Source organism: Lutzomyia longipalpis, chromosome 1 (assembly GCF_024334085.1).
Source record: "Lutzomyia longipalpis isolate SR_M1_2022 chromosome 1, ASM2433408v1".
NCBI lineage: Eukaryota > Metazoa > Arthropoda > Insecta > Diptera > Psychodidae > Lutzomyia > Lutzomyia longipalpis.
This window is the reverse complement of record NC_074707.1, coordinates 32,474,270-32,492,540: the sequence shown is the minus strand read 5'-3', so window position 1 is coordinate 32,492,540 and position 18,271 is coordinate 32,474,270.

The following is an 18,271-nucleotide window of genomic DNA, read 5'->3' as shown; positions in this document are numbered from 1 at the left end:
ATTTGAATCATTTCCTTTAAGACATGGGGCAATCTTAAAGTGACGTCTCACTGTGGAATCTCCTCGATAGCGGAAGGCACATGGAGAGAGTTTTGTGGGATGACATGAGCTCTTTCTTGGGCGAGAATCGATAGAAACAATAGCCGTATGAATGCCATGCCGCAATGGAGAGAGTTTTGTATGTCATCGTCGGTTTACTTTACTTCATGGCAGTTTTGCGGGAAAAGCCACGCGTTGTGGGGGTGGATGAGATGGAACAAAGACATAGAGGAGTTGGTGAGCGCCGAAAGCCGATTAATCACAACTTCAGATCCATGCAGACACCCTAGAGGATTTTTGGGACGGGTCCCCCAACCTCAGTAGTGGGAATTAATGTTGGACAAACAAAACCTTCAATCGATGCGCCTTCCGGCTTTGTTACAACCAAACCACCCACCCACCCCCACGGCATGTTTGACCTAAGGGAAAATATGACAGAAAAGTGGCCAATATCAAATTAGCTTTATTAATTATTTATGTGTGAAGAGTGCTGTGAGAAGAAAGAAAATGAGGGTGTCCGAGTAAATGGCTTCCACACCACTGACTTCTTCGCACTTTATACGGTCTTTTATGTGTGGAGAGTTTTTTTTTATGCTTCCACACGATCGAGACGATCATAAACGGAAATTTTTGAATGCCACCACGTTAATACCATCTTGTGGATGATAGAAGAATGAATTTTCGGGAGGGCAATCGGTTGAGGTGCTGCCGATTTTTGGCTCTGCCCAAAAACCGATATAGTCACACCGCACACAACACGCGCCATGGCAATTAATCACAGCAGCGCGGCATGTTAAGTAAGGTGGCATATATTTAATTTAAGTCGAGTTAATTGCCTCGATGAGTTGTCATTTTAACCCTTCGCACCTCCTTCCTGGATCTCCAGACAACAATCCTTTTAGGAAAGGATTGAGTGGAGGTATATTAAAGTTTATCCCATCATGTGGAGATTTTCATTTGATTTTCCAAGGAGTTTAAAGTCTTTTGGAAATCATTTTAGTGGATTCTGTTCTTATTGTTTTATTTGTATTTTAATTGAAAAAAAAACATTTATACGTATTTTTTTAGGGGAGAGTGAGGCAAGAAAGTTACTCAAGATAGTAATTTAATGAAAAAGCTAAATTTTCCTCCCTACAAATTTTCTCAGACCGCTCAGCGGTATTCCGTTGAAAAATATAAGATCTTGTTCTTTTCCTAAAAGTGATTTTTTATGCTCCATTTTCTTATACATTTTCTGTAATATTATTTAGTGCAATTCACAATTTTCTTTTTAATCTGAATTATATATAACTCCTAGCCATGACTATTCCGTACAATGGTATTGACATTTTAAAGATAATAAAAAAAACAGTTCAAAAATTGATTCTCCATTTATTAAAAATTTACTTTTTCGAACAAAAATAAACAATAACGATTTTTAAAAAATAAAAAAAAGTAAATAAGAAGAAACAAAATACATTTTATTCATTTTTTTTATGGTTAAGTATATTAAGAGCTTTCATGGGTCCCTAAAACAATGAAAGCTCTTTTAATCCCTAATAAAATCATCTTAAAACTCTATAGAAAGAGATTCTACGATTTTTTTTGATAAGTACTCTGACATTTCTGGGATGGATTTTTTTCCATATTGTTTGCGTCTTCTAATTGAAATTCTCCGATACAAAACACCAAGTTTCTTTGGGTTGTCGTGGGAAGCAGTGCTTTTCTCTTTTGTAGAAGAACTTTTCCTCTGGTGGATTTATTGAAAATGATTTCTGCTGGTGGTTCAACCGGCTCGGCTATAAAATTTTTGACTATTATTACAGCCAGAATATCACCACCGGAGAATTGTGTTGTTGTCATTGAGTACCATTGGTTTGAATGGACAATGACAATACAGCGAAGAAAATGTAGTAGTATACTTAAGCGGTGAAATTTATAATCAATTTATTTTTTTAAAAAATCAACAATAGAAGTTTTTAGAATAAATGTCAAAAATATTTTTATGTGTTTTTGAATTTAGGTTCATCCGGAAGCGTCCGACAACGTATCAACGCTTTCGGATGAACCTAAGTTCAAAAACACAAAATTATAAATCTAAAATAAATTTTGAAAAGTATAAAAAATTAATCAAGTAGATGAAAAACAGTAAACACGTAAAAAAAACTATCCCAGTTGTAGCGCATAGTTTACCTAAACAGACGAAAAATAGTAACAGATTATTGAAAAATAATCTACCTAATTTAGGTATTTTGCAATACAAAATGAAATGCATATCCAACGACAACATAACACATGTAATAAAACTTTACAAAAAAATTTAAATCATGACAAAAACAATCTTGGTGGAAAAAGAAACTCGTAATGTGTTTTTGTGGTCTCATTAGAACCCGGCGAGTGTGCGGACATGGACACTCAAAAACCACAAGAACCAAACGATTTTGCAAGAATCTCGTAAATAAAGAAATGTTCTTGAAAAAAAGTATAATATTTATTTTAGGGATTTCACAGTTAGTATAAATTGTGGAACTGGTAATTAGTCACAAGTGTCACTTCCTCACCGTCGTCGAATTGCTCGCAATGTGCCGCAGGTAATTGATTTCTTGCAAATTACGCCCAGCGGCGAGGCAATTATGCCCATAAAACACTAATTACCACACAAAAGTACGTATTGTAAAACCATAAATTACACATCAAATTACATAAATATTGCAAAGTAGTGCCGCGCGGGTCTCTTTTTACCCCTTTGCGAGACACTCTGGCCTCAGGTACTGTTCCGCGTATATAGCTGAAGGTGTGTAGTCCGGGTGTTGTGTGCATAATACGCGGGATGAATTGTATTGTGGGGTGGGATGTCTTTGGGTGGAAAAACTTGGGTACATATGTAGATAGTTGACAAAGAGGGAAAAATTGTGGAGGATGGATGAGAGGTGAAAAAAAAAGAGATAGACTGTGAGATGCGCGACAAATCAAGAGTGGCGATCCGATGGGCAAAAGTAAATACTGGACACTTCCATTTTGGTCTGACAATTGCTATTGGCAGAGATTTGCTGATGGCATATGAGTTCAAGGTTTTCTCAGCAAGACTACCCAGCCAGACAATCCATCCATCACTTCATCCGCTAGATAGAGTATCTGCTGAGACACGCGTCAAGATATTCTGCCCCAAGTACATACGCAATTCCAGCAAATAGATCGCGAATGTGGCTCTGTTTCTTTTTTACTTTGAAGGAGGGACGAATGGTTCGTAACTATAAAATACCACCTCACACCGCATAAGTTTTCCCGCCGAAAAAAAAGCACACAACACACCATATCCTAAACCATGAATAATTTATCACACTGTGGCCAATTTGAATTAAGACTATCAACATGGGATATTGGGGTTGGAAAGTGCAAAAGAAACTGCCCCCTTGGTACCTCGCCAATTGAATATTATCCGGCAAACAATCACTCGTGCTGCCCCTTGCGCGTGGTCCGCCATAATACTTTTAGTGCTCTGTCCACAAGACCATTTTTATTTCTCTGTCTGTTTTCTTTTTGCATTTGTGCTGTTTTTTTTTCATCTTCCTCCCAGTGCATCGGGCACCACACTCAACTAGCCAATAAAAATTATTCGCGACTTTGGAACAATACAAAAATGCAGTACACCTTTGGGAATTCAACCACGCCCCGAAAAAGCAAAGAGAAGGCACCCCGTGTAAGGAAAAACCAAAAGAATGTCACATATTTTAATATAAAATTCTGATCATGCAGTTCTGCAACTCAAAAACTCGTTGTTTATATTCAATTTGGAATTAGCTTTTTGCCTTTTTCTTACGCAGCCTCTCATGAAAACAAAGTCACTTTTGGACCCTGTGTGCTACCCTTTTTTCCTCCCCATACCTATACCCTTCTTCATTCTGCCATCCAATTGTAATTAATTGCGATGTGTGGACGATCCCGACGGCGTAAAAATGAATTCGATTTCATTTCTATTCAGTGAGTGAATAAGGCACGAACAGGCAAAAAGTGCATCAATAAAAGTGTGCATGGTGCAGAGGTGAAAGATGTGGAAAAATTATGTTAAGCATGTCTACAGTTGCAGTTAATGTGATTCTTAGTTGCTAATAAGGACATACCTTTAATATACAAGGTGTGAATGCAGTCTATGTCCTGTGGTGGTTCGTCTCACCTTCATAAACGAGATGCTGTCGCCGCTTAGGCTCCAAAGAGGGATCATCGCGATCACGAATGATGCGCGTGCAACCAAAACCGCAAGAGCGGAATTGCTATCACAAAATTTTGGCAATGCACAAGAAAAATTTAACATTTAAAAATCAGTCTTTGGCAGTCAATTATCACAGACGGGTCAGTTTATATCACAGAGAAATTATTTGGCAATTAGTTGGACTTTGGGGAGAAGAAATTTGGTGACGGGAGAATTAAATAAAATTATGTACAATTGAAATAAAATTGAAGTTAAATAAAATAATTATGTACAATTGAGTTAAAATAAATAGTATTTACAAGTGAATAAAACTTAAGCTAAATTATATACAATTTGGAGTTGTGAATTTATGTACAATTACAAGACAAATACAGTGAATTAATTATATACAAAGTGCGATATTTTGGTGGCGAATCATCACAGAAAAGTATCACAGATAAAGTGCATAAAATCTATCACAGAAAGTTCATCACAGTGGGAAGGTGCTTTGCACGCTTATCACAGAATTTGGCGCGAAGCAGATTGCGGGATCCATCGCCAAGGGGTCAACAACTCCAGCCGTACCTGTCGAAATTTTTTGCTCCTTAGCAAGCCGGAAGGCTCTAGGACAATTAAGTAATAACAAATATAATTCACAGGTACGCACATTCAAACCACATTCACACCACATTCATTCCACGCATGCACCACTGCCACAAGTAACACAAATTTCTCACAATACAATTCACAGGTACGAAGAACAATAAAAGACGTACACAAGGACAACATAGAACATTCAATAATTAACATTTATCACACATATCTACAGGTGAGCGCCACCAGATGCTTAATTAGAAATTATATGTGAAAATGTGGACTGTATGATGTTTAGGCCTGGTCCTATAAAGAGCTGCCTTACCTTTAATGTATAAGGCTTTCGATGAACATTCCTGCTTATCCTTGAAGCCGTATTTGTTGATTGGAGTATTTGTCCTCTAAATTCGTCTCTTGATTGTTGTTCTTTTTCTTGCCCTTTTAAAAGTCTTGCGTTCGAAGATTTCATTTTTTTTTCCTTTTAGAACGCATTTTTGAAAATATTCGTTTTTTCAACTCTCGTTCGGAACCCTACTCCGTACCATGAGATATTTTAATTTTAATTCATTGTCCAATTCTAGTAAAATAAGGTCACATTGATCCTTTTTTGGTCTGAAAAATTGATCGTCCTAAGATTAATTATAATTTGTTATTATGAATATTTTTTTTTTATAATTATGTTTTCATGTAGATATATTTACATCTTCCTGTATCGTGGGAAAAAATCTTTAAGATACCGACTTGTTAACAATTCTGTTACCTGATGCATGCGTAAGTTGTGGTCGGGTGATACCTGATGGAGACAGGTGAGTAGCAGTGGGAGATTGAAATTAACTATCAACGAGCCTCCAAGCTATTTTGTTCGAATGAACAAAAAAAAATCCCTCCACGCCACACATGAACTTGAACAACTAGCTAGAACCGGACCACCCAAAATTAAAGATAAACTGGACTATATTTCAGCCCCCAACTTAGATTGTAAAAATCACATGGGATGAACCCTCGGTAACGTGGCGGAAGTGAGATTGACAGTGGAAGCCTGTCTGCAAAATATTTTTTTTTGTTTTTCATGCGTTTAGTTGATGCGCTTAAGCGTCAACACGACTAGAAATCCTGATGGCTAGATTCTGATGTGAAATGCAACATTCACACAAATGTATGAAAAAATGTAGGAAAATCATATAGGAAAGTTGCGTTTCACATCAGAATCTAGACACAGCAGTTACTCACAGGAGAACGATTAAAATCCGCAATTGCTCACGGAGAGTCCGTTTGGTCCTAACATAAGTGTCAGTTGAGATAAGTACTTACGAGATTCTTACTTGTAGAAATCTTCATATGTATTTTTATTTTTGAACTTTGATGAACTTGATGACGCCATCTCAACTTAGCTTCTATCACGATGATCGTTTAGATTTTTATCTGGGATTACTTTAAGATAAAAATATTTCAAATTGGTTTCAAATTCATCGTAATAAATGCAAATACATATATTTCTTATTTATATTTTTCTTCCGCTCAAAACAGTAATATTACAGTTGACGCGTGAAGTAAATTGCAAATCCTTCACGGATTGCTTTTTCTATTTCTTTTTCTAAAGAGATAAGAGCTAATGCTGTCTATTCCGTAAGTTTTTTTTTCTAATTCTTCATGATTGTTATCTCCTAAACTCAAATCTTTATAAACAAAATTTCCTATGCAAAATCATACACAGGGGCTTTCTTCTCCTGTGTGTGGTTTTGCATAAAAAAAATTTTCTTTGTAGAAAAATATTTTCAAGAAAATTTAATCTAACAAAATGTTTTGGAAAAATTTATATACATCTTCAACAATATTCATCCACTATTATAATCTTCATTAGGCATTGTTTTTTAAGATTTATTTTTTTTTACACCAAACATCATGAACAGACTATAGTATAACAATGCCAAGAAACTAACAGAAAAAAATAGAAACAAAATTGAATTTATCTAAAACCAATAAACCATTTTCAGCAATATCAATAATCAGTCCCAAATGCAATAGCTGTGTACTCGTAGCCAAGAAACTTGCAAGAAAGGAGACTGAGAGAGAGAAGAGCACGATAACGAGAAATAAACATTCTCAGACGAAATATTCAAGTGCAAGAAGCGAACAGAGAACAAGTCGAAAGTGTTAGTGGCATTTTCTGAAATTGTTCATCCTATAAATTATCACTATTGCAATCATCATCATCATCAGCATTATAGTAAATGATTATCGCGCAAATGACTCACTTGTGGCGCACTGAACCACCCAATGGGTCCAATTTGGATGCTGGAAAAGTGTTGATCACTCCAGTGAGGAAATTTATTTTGATTGTTTCACCGTCTCAATGTACCATTGACTGACTGAGAGACGAACTCTACTCTATATATCTCCTCTATTGCACCCGCTGAGATGTAAAAGGAAAAAAAAGAAGAAAAAGTAAAGGATCAGTTGCTTGCTATTCAGAATATTCAGAATTGCACCGGATACCGCCATTTGAGGTGTTACAGAATGGAAACCAATGGAAAGAGTATCATGTCTGATATCACGGAAAAATGATGTTGAGAGTAATAAATTTTTCAGCATTATGAAAGCACACTATTCTCGGGAATTAGATTGTTATCCGTGAGAGCAGAACTCTATGCATTTGTTTTAGAGAATTTTCATTTCGCTGAGAATATGAATATTCTTTACAGAGAAGAAAAAGAACATTCTCATGCGAGTGAGAAGAAATTGCTATCTAATTAAATTCTTTGAGGGGTTTTTAAAGAAAAATATCGCAATTTATGATTTGTTAAAGAATTTATTAGATTCTAGATAATGGAAAAAAAATAAATTCCCTCAAAATAATTTTTAGGGAAAATTCGTAAAATCAAGCAATTGAGCATATAAACAGCTTTCCCTTTAAGCAGCTGAATAAGCTGAGTCTTCATGGAATAAGTATGTGTCTACTTGGCTAGATGCCCTCATAGGATTGGTGTTAGTGTAACAGGAAGCGTGGGTGAAATATTTTTTCCTTCCTCGTAGCACATCAGGGGATTTTTTTGCCAGTTCATCCCATCTCCAAGAGTTGGGAATCCCTCTGGATTGCGGCAAAGGACATGACCCTCATCTCAACTGACCGATGCGTCCGCAGTTAATCTCCACGCTATGGGGGGAGATGACCTCAAAAATTCACAGAGCTGTAGAGCAGATGTTATCAAATTAGACCGTCTTCCACCGAATATTTTTCCTCTCGTGTACCAACTCCCCCCATTTGTCATTCTCCGGGAAAACAATTGAGCAGAAACCTTTTCGGTCAGGTAAATCGCATAGGCTAAACTCCCCGGTACACGACTGATGCTACACACCTCACTCAACCCCACATGCGAATCCTCCCTCGTTTAAATTACCTCCAAAAGCCAGCATCCCATCTTGCTGTCAGGGTGAAAATCATCCCTGTACAAATAGAATCGTTTTGTCTTTTTAACTGTTTGTCCAACATTAAACCCCAGCATCACACCCACTCCGCCACAAGACCAACCCCTGGCGAAACTTCCCAGCCATTCTTCCCAAATAGGGAGAGAGGGAACAAGCTCATGATATTAATTTGGACGTGATGAAAAAATAGGGTAAACTTTTGGGGTTTTTCACGATGATTGTCGAGGAATTTTTATGATATTTGGTGTACTTGAGGGGTTCATTGGTGGTTGGTGGTGTGGGTGGTACAGAGAGACAGTGACCTTGCCAATAAAACGTGTTAATCCGCACCATAAAGTTTTTATTGATCCCTCTTCCTTATTTTCTGCAGAATTTACTTCTTGAGTACTTTAATGAATTCCTGGCTGAATCCACATTGTTTTCTCTTGGAAGACCATCCCTCAAAATCTAGGGGAAAAGTCACACAGAACCGGAAGTTTGTGACTTTTCTTCTAATCGACTCCACCGGATTTGTTTTGGGTGAACATTTTATCCAGTGCGTTGACTTGTGTGATCCGCATTTTTGCCAAAAAAGGACACCCAAGTACTTTCCATGCTCCTTGTGGTGACTTTTCTTGGTGACATCGTCAGCGCGGGGGAAGCTTCGTGTACACACTTTAGGAGATGGGAGTGAATTTTCAGGGACACCAGATTCCGGCATCCTACAGTGATATATTGCCATTTTCATATAAGGCACGGCATGTTGGTGAGACGGCCATAAATAAGCGATATATGTAGTGCGGGAGGGGGTCTTATACATATGAGGAAGACTCTGTGACTCCCTCGTATGTCGCCTTCTGACAGAATGCACACCAGTACAAGATTAAATATCAATTTTGTGATTTATTTGAAAACCGTTTTCATTATGTTTGTTTTACCAACATACAAATGAAAGAGAGCAAACGTCATGGAAAATTGGGGTAATAAGTTTTCAGCGTTATGTTGGATTGTATCGCGATTTGTGAGTTTTTGAAATGAGTCATGAATTGAAAAAAAAATCTTAAAATTATGTATTCGTAAGAAGTTAGTTCAAATAGTAGGACCTCACTTTAAAACGTAAGAAACTTTTTAAGCAAGTCTATACATAATTTTCAATTCTTTTTCTTTGATTTTTGCTAAAAAAAAAATTTAATCAAAAGAGTTTTTCCCATAATTTGGTAAGATTTTGTTCGAAAAATTCAAAATCAGGAAAATGTTTCTCCCAAAAAACTAACAAATTGCCCCATGTCCCCCTACATAAATTGTAAAAAGACGTAAGTTAAGACGAAGTAAAAGTAATAAGAATAAAAAAAGTGAAATAAATGGTTCAAATAAAATACTTTTCGTGTTTTCTTTATCATTTTAACTAAAGAAATGTTTCTAAACGAAGGTTATTTTTTACGTTACAAGATTTTGGTTTCCTTTCTTAGGTACCCAACGAGACCTACTTTCCCAAATGCTGCCCTATGTCGAAATAATTTCCAAAATATGTCGAAAGTAGCTGCCTTATTTTGGAAGGAAATCATCTTTCGAAATATATTCGGCATATTTCCATATCAAGCAGCCCAATTTCTGCCCTATTTTTAAGGAAAAAAATTGGGCAGACCAAGTGGAAGATATCTCGAAAAAGTTTCGACCCTCTTTCCAATAGGCTTTTAGAGACTTTTGCATCCAAAATATGTTGACCAACATGTTTCAGAATGTGTAAAGAAATTTTAAAAATACTTTCAACAAAGTTTTGGAAAATTTCATTTTTTTATGTGCAATTAAAATATATTTAAAAATTTGAATTTGTGAAATGCAATGGCATTTTATCGCCTATGGCAAATATTCATGACGGGAAAAGGGTGTGGCATGGTTTTCCAAAGACCAAGCGTCAGGATAAGTCGCAATATAAAAATATTAATATTTATTAATATCGTGTTCCATTTTGTCTTGGCATTTTATTGTTGTCATGTAAAATAACGCCATGGAGGCCCCAATATAATCATGTGATGTGTGAAAAGAGCAGAAGAATATAAAAATATGTTGTTTGAATTGAATATCATTGGAGAGAAAGAGAAGAATACTGAGGAAATCAAGGCAATACATGTCGACATACTTTCGAAAATTTTCCCTATTTCTGCCCTATTTCGACGGTCCGTCGAAATATGGTCGGCCACGTTTCGACAAAGCTTCCCAATTGGGCAGAAATAGGGAAGATGCTTTCGACGAACTTTCGACAGAAAAATTGGGATTTTTATTCCCCATTTTTCGTCAAGGCGTCGAAATTTTGACCAATTCTCGCCGTATCCCTGCCGACGGATTTTCGAAAATTTTCCCTATTTTCAAGCGATTTCTCTCCTTGGGTAGGTACGTTTACTACATTAAATAACTTAAGAGTTCTTATACGTTTTATTCTAAGAAATAAGAATAAGTTTTTTTCTTCTGTTACCACTTTCAATGGATTGGCTAGTTCAATTGGGTAAGAACTTGGTATGTTTTAGTACGAATTCTGTATTTTATCTTACGCTTACACCATCTTTACGTTCTTACGTTTTTCTTACACATATTTGAATGAGTGTCCTTTTTTGATCTTTTCTTTTCTAAACTTTAATTTAAAAATGATTTACGCTATATTAAGTTTAAAAAATACAGCCACCACATTTTATTTGCTATATACTTAATTGATTACCTATATATGCGTTTAATTACAAGTTACAGTAAAAATTAATAAGTTTCTCAAGTCTTGAGCTTGTTTAATAAAATCCACGCGAATGAATGCCCCCTTCGTACGTACACAGCACAATATACTTGTCTCATCTTACGGAGTCACCGGAAATTGATTCAATACCATGAATTCTCATTGCGTGATGGAACAAGACAGAAATGTTTTACCATTTGAATAAAATATTTAAATAAAATGCACTCTTCCACCGTTTATCACTCTTCATTTTTGCCAATCGTTGCATCGTCTTGGGGTATTCTTTTTTTTTTTAGTATACACTTCTTCTTGTAAAAGAATCTCTGATGGTCATCGGGAGGAGAAGCACGAATTGCCGCCGGGTCGAGCAATTATTTTGCAAATACTCGACGATGGGAGATTTATGAATGGAGCCACTGTTCGATGGACGATTGAATGGAAATTTGTTGGATTGAGAGGGGAAATTGACACGATTCGATGCTACCTGAATTGAAAGAAAACATATGTCTGGGCTTTTTGCCTTAAATGTGCATATTGTGTGCCATTCAGAGGCCCTCGGGGGATCCTTATGTGCGATTTGTGCCTATCAACTTTTGACTCTGATTCTTCTGCTCACAAATCATCAACAACTATTAAAAGGAAATTAACAGCTTGGGTTGTCTGAGAGTTGAAGGGAACGATGATTTAATTTGTGATCATTGAGGTGCATTTAAGGTGTGATTAAATTTTTGCAAATTGCCAATTGAGTTTTTGGTTTGAAAAAAATAAATATTCTTCTGCATAATACAGCATTTAGGGGAGGTTAGAAAAAATTCCAGGAAAAGAGTCATCAGGTGTGGCTTTTTTCTGCTTGAAGAATTCAATTTATCTGTGAAAATTCTTGGGGAAAATTTCACTGATTGCAGTGACACCACCGTGAAAATTATTAACAATTTCACTGGGATTTGCGCAGAAGTGTTATGTATATTCGTATTTGCACCGGATGCTCAGAACGGGTAACCAATCGAGGAGCTTTTTCCTATCCACTACTACCAACACCCCCATAGAGATTGACATCGAATTTTACACTCACATGGGGCTTTTGTATTGAAGCATGGTAATTCAGTTGCATAAATCTGCATATATGTAATTAAAATGCAATTTCTAAACCATATAGTCGAAGCGGAAAATGTCCACCAAGGAGTCACTTCCTGTTTGTAAATCATTTCGTCATGGTATTCGTCAGGGCGGTGGAAGACAAGAGTCTCTCTCTCTCGGGGCTTTGATATGTGGAAAAGCCCGAGAGATGCTGTACGGAGGGATCCACACTTTATACATGAGAGCAAAAAGCGCAACGTAAGAATGAAATCAAGAGATTCATGAATGAAAAATCTTCCGAGTGTGTTAAATTGATTTGGTCCATTCATCTCGACGATTTTACATGACCAAGAGCCACTTTTTTTCCCCTATACCATTCATCCTCTTCACCCAGCAAATCCGTAAATTGTTGACGCGGTCCGATAAAAAATTTAAATAGTTTCAGGATTGGTTGTTTTATTTAAAGCAGAACAATATATATGTGCGAGGTGAGATTTGGGGACTCTTTTTTCTGCCGTTCACCATGCTCAAGAAGTGAGAGAAAACAAATTAACCTTTTTTACAACCACAACTCACGTGCCTTTTTCACTATATGTATGATTATCGCGGAACCTTGGCAAAAAAAGGAACACTGCTGCTGTGTATCAATCTGTGAAGTTTCTCGAAACGGTATAATGACACGAGATGGATTAGACGAAGACGTTTTTTTTCTTTATTGATTTCTTGCCAAAAAAAATTTTTGTGGGCAAAGCGGAAAAATATCGATCAATGACCACAAAGAGTTTTTTAAATCACAAAATAAGGGATTTTTTTTAGAAACAAATAAGAAGGTAATTAATGTTAAAAGTCTTTAAAGTATTACCAAATACGTTTAATAATTTCGATAAGTAGGTATGTAGGTTCTGTTTAAAATTTTCCGATACTTGAAGTGAAAATACTTTAATTATCTATTTGATTCTTTTTTGGTTTTTTTAGGAGTGGAAAAAATTTAATAAAACATAAAATAATTTTTAAAAAATTCTTTAATCGGAATATATATATTTTTATACTGTTAAATGTTTAAGATCCATATAGATACCTACATTACATAGGTTAAAATAATATTATTTTGCTTACGGATTTTCAAGATTTTAAAACCAATTCAAAATCAACTTTTTTGAAAAGTTTGAAAATTTTATGCAAGAAGAAACATTTAAAAAAATATATAAATTTTAAATTAAAAACAAAATTCCTTTAATTGTTAAAAATGTTTCTTTTCATTATTAAACAAAATCTTTTGATGTGTTGTTTGTGATAAAATATTTCCTCTAAATGTGCCATAATTTGTGATAATTGCAAAGCAATCATGTGAAATTAATGGGCAATTACCGTGGCACGTAGAAAGCCCGCGAGTATTTTGGGGAGGATGGTGTTGGTGGTTTTTTACACTGAAAAAAAAAAAGTCTCAACGGTGCATTATTTGGACCAAAAGAGAGTTAACAACTTGTCACGGTGACCTGCCGCTGAAAACCGCAGAAGAATGGGAGATAATTCATCCTTTTTTGTCCGCGACACCTTTATTCTATTCTCGCGGGTAAATCCAATTCGAATTCATTCATGGTCACGCTTTTGTAATCGTAGAACCACAGAGCCGAAAATTATATGATTAAAAAACAATTTGACGCCGCAAAATGCCTCTTTCTCTGTCACATTGTACCACCACAGCCAGATTGAGAGAGATTTGAATATGCAGAACGTTGGAGGACATAAAAAAATTAGCCAATGAAATACCAATGATTTTCTCTACTATATGTTGGGGTTTTTTCCTTCTTCTTCGAGAACTTCTGTGGCACGTTTCCAATAAATTGCCCATACTGATATGTGTATACCCGGGGAATACATCAGCGGGTGAGACAGCATGGGACTCTCTTGGCCAATTCTTAGCTGATGGGGCTCCAGTGGAATTTTTGGGGGAGAGAAAAATTGCGATTGTCACTGGGAGAGAGTCCATGAATAAAACGTGAAATAAATGTCCAATTATTTTCGGGCAAACGACGGTGGTTCAATTAAAATTTAAATTTATTCACCGACATACGAAAAACAATGAAAATTTTAGCAGATGCATTTCAACTCTCAACTTGCATTTTTCCTTATTCGGTCCAATCCCCGACTCCTTGGTAAGATGGGTGTTGTTGTATATTCTACTCTACTCAATACTGGGCCTGATTAAAAATACATCAGGTGCCCAGCTAATCATCTTCATTTGCTCCGCGTGCTAGCATTTTTTTTTACACACATGCCCGCCAAATTCAACTTTAGATAATTTTTATTAGAAAGACAAAATTTCTCTCGAACGTCTTAACGCAGTGGAAAATGTAATCCATCCAAACACGGCCTTTTTTTATCATCTTTCATAATTCAATTTTAATGAACGCGACGACACTTCCAACATATGGCACGATCTCTCTCGTGCAATGTTTTGCTTCAGGACAAACTTTTTTCACACTCTCATTGCCCTCCTCGTGCTCACGGGAAACTCCTCATGAACGCACCCATCATCATTACCCCAGCATAATCGACTTTTGATCAATGTGCCGAAGCCCGGAAGTAAAAATTTCATCTACAACAAGAAAATTCCTTAGAGCAAAAGTTATTATTTACCAATTCTTCCGTGGCCCAAACCAGAGGGCCTTTATTGAATTTATTTCTTCAAACTTTCATCTTGCAACTACTTCCTCCTATTAGGCATTAAAGTGACATTAGCTTCCATGGAACTTTCTCACGTTCCGGCGAGGAAGTGTGGGAAAAGGGTGTGAACCACCAATTTGGAGAGTAACCTATAATGATATAGGATATTTCGTTTTATCAATAATTTATGCGCTCCTCCAAGGAGACTTTTGCCATCTGTTCTATCGTTCTTCAAATTGCTTATGAATTGTTCGTCAATTCTGAAGACCATCTGACTGTTGCGAGAACGCGGTTCTGTAATCATTATGGAGAATCCTCTGACTTTGGGCAATTTGGCAATTTTTGAGAGTCGATTGATCAACCAAGGGGTGGGTAAGTGCCAAAGTTTTGTCTCTATTGCTTAAAGAATTTTTCTAATATTTTTGATCTTTTAAATAAATTCTACAAAGTTTTTCAAATGAGTTATCCTTTATTTTTATTTAAAATAAAATATCAAAATATTGTAAATACATATTTACCTTTCTATATAATTCTTAAAATTTGATTGTTTTTAAGCTGATTGAAAACTTAATTTGCGTGTTTATTTTAACCTTAAGGTTATTTATTATTTTAATCTTTAAACATAGTACCAGATTTTCCAAAGATTTTTAGCTGTTTCTTTCAAACAAGAATTGGAAACAAATCAGAATTTAATTTTAGATTTTTGTGTTATTTTTACGTTTTTAGTGCTTTTTATTGCATGTTTAAAAATGTTCCTGAATTTTTACAATGTTTTCATTTAAATTAATGTGGGCCTGGGGTGCAGTGGATAGAGCGCTTGAGTGCGCATCCAAAGGTCGCCGGTTCGAATACAGAACCCGGCAACGCGCCCCATCCGCCAACGTGCAATTAGATCACGTTGATCGGTTGGATCAGGAGATTGATACACTCCTATCCGTAAAATGGCCCACACGTGGTAGTATCTAGCAAGGCCGCCCACTACTTCTCCGCAAGGAGAACAACAACATCATATAGGGCGGCCGGCCCTGTTCCTATATGGGACGTAGCGCCAAAATATTTTTTTTTTTTTTTTCATTTAAATTATGTAGTTTGTTCACATTTCATTCGCAATTTCTTGCATTTTTTCGATTTTATTACTATCTGTACGTTTCTTGTCGATTTTTTACACTTTATTAACGCTTTTTGTACAATTTTGTTGCACTTTTACATTTTTTAAATCGCATTTTAATATTCGCAATTTATTAATTCTTGGGCAACTTTATTGTACTTTAACAATTTGATTGCATTTTTTCCATTCTGTCGCTTTTATTAGATTTTTGCACCATTTTTCTACGATTTTACTGAGCTTTTCTTGATTTTCATCACATTTTTTTGTATTTCTTAGATTTCAGATAGCTACCTACATCCATAATCTTTTATGGTGTATATTGTTGATTAAAAAATTATGATAGTTGTGAGCCTCTGTATGAGACCCATCAGACCGCAAATACTGAAATATTTGACGCCGGGCGATTAGCAATTCGGTAAGGGTAAGTGGACCTAAGTAGATTTTAATGGTAGGTTTTCCCCAAGTCACCATAAACGTCAGTCAACTCCCAAATAAACCCCCTTCAACTCTGTCATTTTAATTTGCACCCGCCACAGCTTGAAAATGACAAATGCTACCGGCCATGGTATGCTACACAAAGCCAAGCTTAAAGAAAAAAAAACCCGGTGGCAATGAAGAAGTGCACGAGAGGGAGTAAAAAAATTCTTCACCACCCACCAAATGAGACAATGTCTCGGTGGTGGAATCAGCGAAGAAATGATGATTGGGAATTAGATCAATTTCTTGCAGTTAAACGAAGGAATTTGGCCGTAGCATCATCAATTTTGGTCAGGCGGTGTCCCGATCTCTTTTTACTCGAGGGCATAGAGGTAGCTTTTGGTGCGTGGCGACGGCAAAAACGTGCAAAAGTTACAATTTGGCGGTGAGCATCACAAGAGCGGCCACAGCCAAATATACAACAATCATCTCAAAAACATCACAAAGAGACAAATCTCAATAGTGGAGCAAAAAACTGTGCCCAGCTACATCTCAAACGAGCCACTCACCATCGTCATTTTTCTGGTCACCGCGAAGGAATCTTTGCTGCACTCTGGTCCGGACTGCGGGCACACAGCAAAACATATAATAAAGCTGGGAGATGGAAGAAATGAAATGTGATGAAGGTTGTGGGGGGAGGGGGGAGGAGGTAGAAAAAGACAAACTAAAAGAATATAAATAAATTGTGATCCATGAGACGAGCTACCGGAATTTTCGCATGGTGGGAGCATGCAAGATATCTCTCCGCGAAGAAGCCGTGAAGGGGCCCCCAAATCGTGCCTCTGCCGGCCGCGTGTGTTTTGCGGCACCAGATCAAAAAACCATCACGCCGATTGTCGGCTACTGGCTCCTTCCTCCACTTCCATTGATGAATGATTTAATAACAAAATACATTTATAATGAGAGTCAAACACCGACGATTCTGTATGAATTTCATCCGGGGTGCCATGGGACCACGAGAGAGAGCAAAAGAGAACTCCAGGAGACCTCGCGTCCAACCACAGACGACCATCGCGAATTCCAACGGAATAATCAAATGGAACGGCCTTTAATTGAATTTTAATGAAAGTGTTCTAAAAGATTTTTTTTTTCAGAAACGAATTTCAAAGTATAATTTCCACATTTTACTGACACAATTTCTTCTACAAACTTTTTTCATGCATTCCTCCCCATGGTTTTTGCCATTCGATTTGGGATTCCTTTTCTTTGATTCTAAGTTTCAACAAGACGAACCGATCCTAATTTTTTTTCAGCAGTATACTGTCTTTTTTATTTAAATTCAATGCGAATTTATTGAATCCCATTTTCAATGTTTTTGGTGTTGATTTCACTTGTAGGGTGGTTAAAATTGAGGAAAGATTACGTAACTATTTTATTGAGAAAAATGCTTCTTTATCAAATGGAACGATTCAAATTTTAAAATTATTTTCTTATTTAAAAAATCTTATTTTTTTTTCAAATTGATGGAACAATATGTCCTTTCGAAAGATATTTTCTTAATAAAAAAATTACCTTAATAAGAAAAGCATTTAACTTATCAAGATTAGGGCATATGATGCGTAAAACATAATCGAAAACAAAAAATACATGGTCTCAAACTCTTATGCTTCAATATTTACGCAACCTTTTTCTATGCTTTGTTCTAAATTAAATTTTCAATGAGGAATTAAGGAGATCAATTTTACATTTAAGTCCGCACTATGACCTTGTTACCTTTATACCTACACCTCTTGGGAGAAAATTCTTATTTTCCCAAGGATTTGTCCGGAAAAATTTTCTTAAATCTTTGAAAATGCTTTACAATAATTTAAAGAATTAATTTAATTACATGCAGGAGACTAAGCTCTTGCACACTGTATAAAGTTTATTTGAATCATTAAAGGTTTCGGAGATTTTTACCACCTTCATCAGGTACAAAATTCTTCAAGAAATAAAGAAATAAAAAAAAATCTTGTCAATATATTGAATTTTAAACAGTTTAACAGTCAAATGAAAAAACTCATTTTCTGAAAAA